Raw genomic sequence first — 11,661 nt, 5'->3', positions numbered from 1 at the left:
ATATTTTACATATTGCCCCTTTAGATAAGCCTGACTGCTCTGTGCCAAGCTACCAGAGAGTGAGCACAGGTTATCTTTTAGTGTGTATCGAGCTTACCTTGACTAGGATTGTGGTCCCTACCTGGACAGGGTGCATACTTCTGCTAACTAGAGACCCAATTTCTAACAGATGCATTATACAAAAAAAAGAAATCTTAGCTACCAAGGTATGTAGGCATTATCTGAAAGGCACACAGCATCCCATAACAGTTCTTGCTGACAATAACAATCTTGAATTCTTAAAAAACAATGTGAACCTGCAATTAGAAAGAGATTCATTTGATTCACTTATTTACTTGGATCAACTTCATAGCCAAATTTGCAGTACAAAAAAAGATGATGGCTCATCACAAATCCATACAGAAGCAGAAGAAGAAGAAACTGAAAGAATTCCATTAATTTAATCACACAAGTTCAGCAAACTTATCAGGCTACATATAAACCAGCTTTGATATTTATCATACCACCCATTACAGGATCTACTTTCACAAATGTCAGCATCCCCCTCACTTTCCCCCCAGGGGAATCGCAATAACTTTGTAAAGGGTGCACAATGCATACAGAGCTGGTAATTTTATTAATTGCATTGCCTATAAGTTAATCAGTCAATGCACCTGCTGAGATACCCTGTTGAGATTCGTAAAGGACTATGTGAGCAACTATATGGTTAGTGCTTGGTCCAAATCGAGGAATCTGATAGGAAAATGCCTTTCCTCCAGTCTGTGCTTTTTTGACCAAAGGAATTTTGAGCAAAGATTTCGAGTGAAGATCCCTATGGGGGATATATTGATGGAGTCTTTCCGCCAGATAGGCGGGTCCATATCCCCATATTGCCTTGTGCGTCAGACAACAGGTCTTAAATTGCACTCGTTTATGCACAGGCAACCAATGTAGTTGTTGTAGAAGAGAGAGTAAGCTGATCTGTGAGGAGCGTTTAAGACTAAACGGGCTGCAGTGTTTTGTACCACCTGAAGGCGGTTCAAAGAAAACTCATTAGTCGCGATCAGTAAGGCGTTGCAGTAATCTAATTTATTCAACACTAGGGTCTGGATGAGGTAGATACATTTTATTGTTCCTAGTTATTTAACCCCTTCCCCGCTCATGACGGAACCACTCCGTCATGAGCCACGGGTGCGCTGTGCTCATGACGGAGTGGTTCTGTCATGCTGTGGCCGTTGGCGGCCGCTCCTCCCATGCGGCGCTAATTCCCCGCCTGAGCGGGCGATTAGCGCAGTGGGTGGAGTCATGACGGAACCACGCCGTCATGAGCACAGCTCACCCGTGACTCATGACGGCGTGGTTCCGTCATGAGCATGGCGGTGCCGTCAACCCCCCCAAACCCCTCCAGCGCTGCGGCGGAATTCGCGTCGCAGCGAAGGGGTTAAAACCATAACAATTAGCAAAGTAATTAAAAATTAGTTAAAACAGAGAAAAGTAATTTGTGTCGCAATTAATCATTTTCAGGGCATACCGCTGCCAATTCAATTGGTCATACATGTACTTAGTCATTATGTCTTTTCCCGTCAATATAAAATCAAGATACGTTACAGTTTGCCAAGGGATCCATCGACAACATTCACGTTGGAACATAAAACGCAATGTGCTCTAAAATAATCTCATAATCTAATGAAATTGCTGAATTTATAATATACAAAAGAAAGAAAATGTGACAAGTTGCACAATTGATGCCAGTACACCTAAGGTAACATTTGAGTCCTGGCAGTTGGGCAGGCTGTAACAGTAAATGGCCTACATGCTATGTCAGATCACGGGCATAAAGCACGATGAAAATGTGTGGGATGCCGCCTGCCTGGGGGGACACTATCTAAATCAGATAACAGAGTGGTCTGAACACTTCAGTTTGTCTCGCCCTTATTCTGGGCTAAAAGCAGCTAATCCCCACTAGTCCTAGCCAAGGTGTCACAATAAGGCTGCGGGCCAGCTAATAACATGCAAAGTGCAAAAACATCAGGCTCAAAAGCCCAATGATAACAACCAAATCAATAGGGTGCTCTTTTCACTTTCAATGGCATAGAGACCAAATTGGAATCATAAAGTGCGTTTTGCAGTATCAAGGGGCCTGTTGGATCAGGCTTGCACTTGGTCCTAGCCAAGATTCGTTACAAGTGGATTTCAAGTGCCAGGAGGGCTCCCATCCACAAACTAAAGAGCTTTGGTGCTAGCAAGGGCTTACCATGCCTACTGGTCCTGGCTTGAGTGTTACAACCAGGCTGCTGGCCGGGGATTAACGTGCACATTGCAATCACGTCAGGCTTAAAGTATCCAGCGGTAAAGTGCACTGTTCAAGTAATAGTCTCATCTGTAGGAGGGCAGCAATTTATCTCTGCTCACATAGAACATTCGAAATGTCATCCACTAGTAGCTGTAATCACTTCTCAATTATTTCAATTTTTTCATACCACGTTTTTCATTTCTTTTAAATTATTCGTCAAACGGTGTCTTTTTCAAATAAAGTTCTTTTTATTAAATATCCAATTTTCAATAGCACTGAGAAACCCAGCCAATGTGTTTCATTCCTTACAGGGACTTCATCAGGCAAATTTGATCAATTCTACCCCATGCATGTATCCCATTAGTCTCCTGTGTTTGATTATGGGAGACTAATGGGATAAAGGCTGATAGATTTACGAAGTATGAAAAATTCTACATGATCAAAATGATCAACATAGACCATGGAAGTTCTGAAATGGAATATAGGTAGAATTGATAGAATTGCCCTGATGATTTGGCTGTGGTACCCACATACAAATATTCAAAACAAAATTCTATAATCGACTATACTCATCATCATTTGATCTTTATTTCAGCCATAAAAGATTTACAAGTTAAAACAAACATTGCAACACATAATATAAAATTGTCAATTCATAATATACAATAAAATTCCATAAAAACAGAAATATACAGTCACCCCTGGCTACTATTCGCAATTATGACCCATCTCCTGGACCACATGGCTATCAGAAACTTCGATAGTGCAAAAACGATATGCCCTGAGGTGTCGGTCTTAAGAATTCTCATAGCAACCGAGCATTTGTCAAAGCCCAAGTTCTTACATAAAGGTACTAACCAATACTTCCTAGCTTTACTGTAAGCAGGACAAAAAAAGAGTATGTGGAGTTCATCCTCTTGATCAGCACCGCATCCTGGGCAAGATTCATTCAAAGAGGAGGGCCATTTGCTTGTAAAGGCCCTTAATGGTAGTGTACCATACCTCCATTGAATATAGAGCTTCCTTGCTGCTACTGGATAGATAACATTCAGGAAGTCCTCGAACACATAGGCAGTCTTGTTATTTAAAAATAATTTTGTCAAAGTGCCGACTCGAGAATCATGCAGCCATATGTTGCGTTTATAAACCCTGAAGGACTTCGTAAGGGATTTACCTGAAACCTCCCTGCACGCCTGTTCTGGTTCATACCACAGGGCAGGTAGTCCCATTTTCTCCAGTTCCTGTTTCACAAATACAAGCCAGGGAATTTTTGCTGCTTTACTATGGCTCAGTACGTCCTTCAATGCAAGCCTGTAATTTAAGAGATCTGGCGTTATCCAGAGCCTCCGACAGAACCTGAGAGGTTTTAGGGCTAGCTCATCCTGGATAGGACTTAGTCCTAGATCTAACCTTAATGGTAGGAGGGGTTTACTTTGGGGGAGGGCCAATAGCTGTCTCATAAATTTATTCTCCACGTTTAGGATTTCGAGCCTGCAGGAGTGCCCCCAGAGTCCCCCCCCCATAGAGGGCCACTGCCCTTGCCTTGACTTTATAAATCTCAAGCGCGGGACTCACTGGCTTGAATGTCGATGCATTTGACATCTTATGGATGGCCCCCGTTAGTTGAGACAGTTTGAGTTGGGACTTAACCTGTTGGGGGCCCCACGAAAGATTTTCATTTATCGTGACCCCTAAGTATTGAAAGGTCTGTACCCTCTCCAGTCTAACCGAGCCCAGGACAGGTGTTGGGCGGGTGGATGCCGGGGGATTAAAAATCATAAATTTAGTTTTTTCTGCATTGATTTCTAGGCCACGGCATCGGCAAAAATCTATAAACCCATTCAGTACGCGTTGTATCCCCATAGGGGACTTGGAAAGCAGGAGGGTGTCATCAGCAAACATTATCGCAGGCACCCTCCTGCGAGCCAGTCTGGGTGCGTCATTATTGGGGACTGCATCCAGGTGTGATATTACACCGTTCACATAGAGGCAGAACAGGGTTGGTGCCAAAACACACCCCTGCCTAACCCCCCTGCAAACTGGAAACCTGGAAGACAGGACCCCATTTCTCCCACATCTGACCTGTGCAAAGTTCTGTACATGCAACCTCATCAATACCCCCAATATTGCATGTGGGACTCCCATGTCCAAAAGCACCGCCCACAATTTCCCCCTAGGAACCATATCAAATGCCGACCGGAGGTCCACAAACACCATGTAGAGGCTGCCACCCTCTACTGTGACCGTCCTCCAGTATAACAGAATTAAACGGAAGATCTGGTCCATGGTGGATGTGTTCCTCCTAAATCCGGCCTGAAATGGGCTAAGAATATCGTGCTCATCCATCCACTCCTGTAAATGATCTAGGATTAGTCGAGAGAAGATTTTTTAGGGGACGTCGATGAGGCTGATGGGCCTGTAGTTAGCTGGGAGCAGAGGAGAGCCCTTCTTGAAAATCGGGATAATCTCTGCTCCCAGCCAAGTACCCGGCACCTCCATGCCTCCCAGGATTGCATTAAATAGGGTACAGAGGTAAGGAGCCCAAATCCTTGGCTGATCCCTAAAAAAGTCGCATGGGAGTTTATCTAAACCGAGAGCTTTTCCCGTAGCCAATTTCTCTATGGCAATATAGACCTCCTCTGGTGTAAACTCCAGTTCATCAAACTCAGCGACTGGCAGTGTGTATAACTGTATGCTGTCTAGGACAGTAGCTGCTGCATATAAGGTCTTAAAATGGAGTTCCCAAACCCCTGCCTCAATATTGGTTTCAATCGCAGATCTGGGCTCACCTGACCCCGTACTGACTATTGCCCAGAATCTACGCGCGTCTTTCATGTCTTAAGGAGGAGGAGAGATTTAACCATCTTTCCATGTCCCACTCTTTCTTCGCATGATTCATTGTTTCTTTATATAGTAACCTTAAAGAGCGGATTTTTGGTTTATCTCTCCCATCTTTTACAGCCTCCATGAGCTTCGTTTTTACCTTCCTGCAAGAAACATTATACCAGGAAGATACAGGCACCCTACTCCTCCTGCTAAGGCTAAGCGGGTTAAAAAATTTCAAAAGACAGTCTACCAAATCCTGATGCACGGTCAACATGTTTCCAAGGGAATCTAGTGACAAGGGCTGAGCCACTATATCACTGGCCTTCGTGAGGAATGGTAAAATTGCGCTATATAATTTAGGTAGTGCATCTTGGGAAGCCACCAATTTCCCCCACTTGACCCTACGTCTATTATTGTTGGTTATCAACCCAACTACCATATCTGGGGCAACTTCATTCTCATTCGCCCTTGGGCGTGGGAAGTCCATCCTCAGACTCAATGCATTATGGTCGCTGTCTGGCCTTGATATCACCTCAAAGTCAACAACCTTCGACCATAGGCGTGTCTCCACCATAATGTAATCCAATCGTGATTCTTGATCTCTCTTGTTAAAGGTGCACTTTGAGGGGATATCAGAGGGAATCTGACCATTGCAAGCCCTGATTGAGTTGCTTAGTGTTAGGTCATAATCTGCATGGCCAGTGGGGACCAAGACTTTGCATAGGGAGACTGGCATGGCGGGATTCCCCAATATTCATCCTCCCCCGTCAACGCTCCCTCATTCAGCCCTCGCAGCGGCTCAAAGAGACAGTTTAGGTCACCAGCCACCATATATTGTACATCATTACTGAGGGAGTCAAGAAAAATTGACAGCTCCCCAATGGTACTAGACTCTTTGGCCACACTTATCGGGCGGGAATAAACATTCACGATTGCGAATTTATAAGAGGTTGGCCATGTCAGGAGGACACACAGGATGTCATCAGAGTTGGTCGGGATAAACTCACCCTTGCAGCCTAGATGTAACCCAACCCAGGTTGTAAGGCTCCCAGATGGTCGCCCCTTACCTCCCCAGTGGGCAGCAATGTTAAAGGCCGCAAAGCCTACTCTGCATTGGTCCTCCCTAGCCCAAGTCTCCTGGAATAAGCATATATCATTACTATCCACAAAAGAGCCCCACTCCGGACAAGCTAGTTTATTTGGGAGACCCGCCACATTCCATGACAAAATAAGCATATGCTTCGTATTAGCAAGATTTTGACGTGCTATAACTACAGGAGTGTTGTCACTCCCCATAGGGATATCGGCACCGGTGATTTCTAATGGTAGTGATGGTTTCTGATCCTGTGGTGTCCTCCCTATATCAAGCATACCACTACTCATACTGCTCCCTTGTGGGGGATGATGGGCTCTTTGTAATACTGTCACTGAGAGGCTTCCCATTAGAACCTTAGTAGCCTCCGTATTATCATCCCGACTTGAGGTTTTACCTAGAGATTCCAGCCTGGTTACGTTCAGTCAATCAACCTGTTCCAGGCCACTATACTTATTGTGGCATGGGATATGGCTCTGGGCTAACAAATTGTGGCCGTACCTATCCTTCCCGCCCCTCCCCCCTCGCTGATATGATACAAGAGACCAGCCATCATCCAGATTTCTCAAGTGTTCACTGGGGTAGAAAAACGAAAGGGGGCGAGCTACGATTTTTGTACCTGGGCTGGATACACTCCAGTTACAGATATATGCTGCGGTCTGTGAGTCCCTAAAGTTGACCAGTACACAATCGCCAGTTGAAGTTTTTGGAGTACGACCCACCCATCCCACCCTTCGAACCATTGATATTTCACTAGTGATATGAGGGGGGAGTGTCCTATACATATTGAGCCAATGGATGGTTTTATTTTTTAAAGAACTACATGTCTCATCGTTCAATTAACTTAATTCACGGACCCCAGTTAGAACAGCCAAGTATGGACTCACCTCTGGTGGTAGGTCAATTCTAGGCCTATTTCTAGGTTCCTCTGTCCTATTTCTAGGTTACTCTGTCGTGCCCCCATCCGTCAGGACCCACCCATCATGTCTAACCGTATCAGTGTCGGCCACTCCTGTACTGTTGGGGACTAAATACTGATCTACCCTGGGTCCCACTCCCGAATTGATTTGCAATGGATTTGGGGCTGCGACATTACACTCCCGGGATGTACTATAATTGCCATCTATCGGGTAAGTCGCAGAAATAACTGGTTTGTCATGCGTCTCGACCCCTCTAGTTATATTAATTGAATTTCGATCACCCAGGTCTGGTGTTTTATTAGCAATACTTTTTAAGATACCCAATGTAACGTGCTCAAACTTAGAGAGTTGACTCTCAATCCGGGCAAGTCTCTCTTCCAGCGGACGGAGTGAAACACACAGAAGTGCAGTGATTTTCATACATATAGAATCCTCCCCAGATGATGATAGTACGTCCGTAGATGCAACCGGACCTTGCGCAATGCCGCCCCCAGAACTTACTCGTTGTAGGGGTAAATCAGGTATGGCACACCCCTGGATCCCTCATCATCCTTGGAGCCAATTAGCTGTGTGTTATTACTGCAGCATTTAGATGGTTTGGCTTTCCTGGCTCCTGCAGTGGGGTGCTTCTTTTTCGATATCGCACCCGTACCTTTCCCCCGGAGCTGGCGGGTAATAGGTCTCTCCATAGTCTTGGGCGGCGTGGAATCACCCGAAGTCACAGGGAAACCATGAGGTAAAGACTCAACCAAACGCTGTACTGGAGATTGGTTATGCGTAGACAATTCAGGATTCTCAGGCTTTTCAATGTTCAAGCCCCTAATGGCTTTTGGTGTACGGGCATTTGCATAATGGCCCATTGAAGACCTTTTGGCCATAGCAAGATCCTGTGAAACTCTGCGTTCCATCAGGACAATGCCCTGGTGAATCACGGAATTAGCTCTCAGTATGAAGTTGTCCAGGGTACCCATTAGATTACCATTAGGAGCTTTATTCCTACTCTCCTTCGCAGCCATAATTTGGAAAAAAATAAAGACACTCAAAAAAAAAAAAGAGTTTCTACGAGGAGAATTGGAAGGAGTTCTAGATCAGTTTAAACAAAGTACTTACGGGACATTTTTGAAAAAGGAGCAATTTCCAAAGATGGCAGTCCGGCCCCCTCCGGGCTCAAGTGAGCTACAGGGGACCTTGGCTACACAGTAAACCTTCGCAGTTAAATATGTACGGGTAGGGGGCGGGAAGAGGTACACAGCTGCACAAAGTTACGGGGCTGCTGGTCCTCGCAGTCCCGTCCCAACACTCCTCCCTTAGTACAAGGTCCAGAGCTGTAAGTACCTCTCATATATCCGGGGCTCCACTCACTCCACTCACTGTGTACAGAATTCCTTTGGTCACTCACTCCAGCGCTTCGATGACAGCCGCCCCATCCGCAACCCACACGGTCCACACAAACCTAGATCGCAGCGTCGAACTGCCCCCACATCGATCGGCTGACTGGCCCTCCACTCGCTCTTCACGCTACTCGGCGCCGGCGCAGTGCTCAGCGCGGTGCGGGGAGCGTTTCCTGGGCGTTTTCCTGCCGTCTCCTGCTTCCCCGGGAATAGCTGGAGGCACGCTCCGAGCACCGAGCCTTGGGCGTCGGGTGGCAGGGTATCAGGTGCCAACTTCAGCTTGGCTCAGTTCAAGGCTCAATTAAAGGGGGGAGTAAGGGCAAACAGAGGCAATCAGCGGGGAGGGCGGTTTAGAGCGGCTGGAGCGTTTCTTTCAGCGTCTCCCGCTCCCGCTCTGCTTCCCTGGCAGCCGCTGGCTCTGGTTCACCCAAAAACCTGGACTGGATTCCTCCACATACTTTGATTTTGACTCTAGCATTAGGCAGTGGCAGGTAAGTGTTGTCAGTGCTATTAATGCTTGTTGATGCTGGATTATGCAGGGATATGGCATTGAAGAGGACGTGATTGTGCACTGTGCACTGTGCCCAAGGTAAGCCCAAGGTGTAGAATTGTTTCCAACCGGGTGGCTTGGAAGCGGGACCGGGAAGCAGATGAAGGGGAGGTAAGCGGGGCTCACGAGTGCACACCGGGTCACAGGCTAGGCGCAGCCGCTGCCGTTTGCTTGCTCTGGTGGAACCCGTCTGCCTTTCAAGGCTCACCTTAGCTCCCCCGTCGGTGCTGCCTCTGTTGCGGTGGCTGAAAGTGCGGCAACACGATGTGCCGTTATGGGGAGAAATCACCAAAGAAAACCACACTCTTCCGGCAACCGCACTTGGCACCGGGCTGCCCGTGGCTTCCAGGAGTTATGTGGAGACCCTTGCTGTTTGGAGGACAGCGGGCGCGGTGGGCTGGGGCGACAAGCCAGGAGCCGGCGGTCCAGTGTCTTTCGGCGTCTTCCTCCTTGCTCTACTGCCGACTATTGATGATCGACTATACTATAATTTCAAAAGATTTAGTAATAAGAACGGATGGGTCCCACATTTCAACCCGTGTGGAAAGTGACCATAATCCTCATGTTATAACGTTGACATTAGCTGTACAATATCACCAAAAGCCACGATATCGCCAGCAATTTACAACTGCCTATAATCTAAAAAGACTGACGTGCAGTCATCCAAGCAACATGAGATTATGGCTTTTGATGAAAGAAATTGATTTGGAAGCTAGCACAACAAGATAAGGTAAACCAATGGTGGACAATGTTCTAGTCTATGTGTTTCATTAATAGAAAACTTTCCAACTAAAACTTCATCTAGGGGCCACCTGATTAAGCCAATGTATAATGGATGGTAATTGCACAGGTTATATTTACAGAAGAAAGCCCTCAAGAAAGCAACAAAGAATCTATAAATTACCTGATTGCAATCTCAAAATTTCCAATGTACTCTTACTGAAAGGGTTAAGAAGAACATACAAACAGAAAATTTGAAAGGTTAAAAAGGTCCCACAGTGAGAAAATATGGACAAAGCAGCACCACTCATGCAAAACCAAGAACTTAAAAACCTTCTGGAAAATAATCAATGACCTGGAACATGGCAGAACGAGGGCTAATAGCGGAAATATTTCAGACACAGGATGGGAGATCTTAATTTCTAAGCTGTATGGGGCCTGACCGGAATCTAATAGGAGTTATAATATACAACGGTCTATTTCAGCTAACTCTATCACCATTATAGGCAAGAGCAAGAAGAAAGAAATCCCTTGTGACGAAAATGTATTAACAATTGATTCTAAAAATGAGGAAATGTTGAAATCAACAATAGGTGGGATTCGAGAAAATGGAGTCCCCAGTCCAAACGGCATTCCAAATGCCATTTTAAAGCTACTATTGACCTATGGACAAGAATTTTATCTCCACTATTCAAAGACATTGTAACTACAAAACAGCTTCCAGAATCCTGGCAAGGAAGTTTTATTCAACCAGTCTTCAAGGGTGGCCCTGCAGATAATCCAGCTAAATATGGACTAATAGCTCTAACAGATGTGCAGGCAAAGGTCTTTGCTACATGCCTATTTATGGATCTGGAAGAGTGGGTTGCATCATCAAATATAATCCCAGTCAATCAAACTGGATTTTGAAGAGGACAGTTGACAATTACAAATTTACAGTCCCTTACATTGATAGCTGAAAGGAGAAAGTACAAATGCCAAAAGTTATAGATCTGTTTTGTAGAACTGAAAGCTGCCTGTGACTCTTTCCCCCCAGAAACCTACTCTGGTCAAAGTTAGCAGCATGGGGTGTTTTGCAGAAACTCCTGAACATGTTTATACTGATATACACAAAAACCTGGGTTCGGGAAAAGTTGGGTGATGTCAACGTGCAGCCGGTCGATTTGAAACATTTAGTGGTTTGAAACAAGGCTGTGTATTAGCTCCATGTCTTTTTAATTTACTTATGGCTGACCTATCTCTTCAATTACAAAAAGTCAATTCTAACTCGCCCAATCGGGGCGGGAGAGGTGGGAGAGGATGTAGCCTTAAGGTTAGGGCAGCCGGCCTCGGAACTGGGGAACCAGGTTCGCGTTTAGGCAACGATGCTCAACAGCTTGAGATTCTGGGCAAATCACTTAATCTCCACACGCATAACAAAAATGATGGTTTCCCTCTGTAACGAAACTGGTGCTCATGTAAGTGCTCTGATACCCGATTTCTTGGGTCTAGTTTGCGCTGTATAAAACTAAAAAAAAAAAAATAGTCCGGAACCAATATACAATACTTACAGTACGCGGATGATACCATACTGCTTTAGTCAGACCCCAATAGGCTTAAAACGCCTAATAGACACATTTAACAACGATATTGTAGCTAACAGCCTAAAAATGAACATAAAGAAAACTTAAATCGTGACAATAGGTTATTCCAAGTATTTGGGAAGTAAATTTGATAATAAATTAACTTTTAAAAAACATTTTATTATTTTAAAAGCAAAGGCTACATCTCTTACATTTGCTTTTAGAACACTGCACAATAAACTATTATGTACCAGCCACAAGTTCCTAATTAAAACCATGAAGGTAAGGTTGATTCCTACAGTGGCTCTTGGGTAGTAATTTTCCAAG

This window comes from Triturus cristatus, chromosome 2_1 (genome assembly GCF_964204655.1).
Source record: "Triturus cristatus chromosome 2_1, aTriCri1.1, whole genome shotgun sequence".
Taxonomy (NCBI): Eukaryota; Metazoa; Chordata; class Amphibia; order Caudata; family Salamandridae; genus Triturus; species Triturus cristatus.
Note: the sequence above shows the minus strand (reverse complement) of the source record.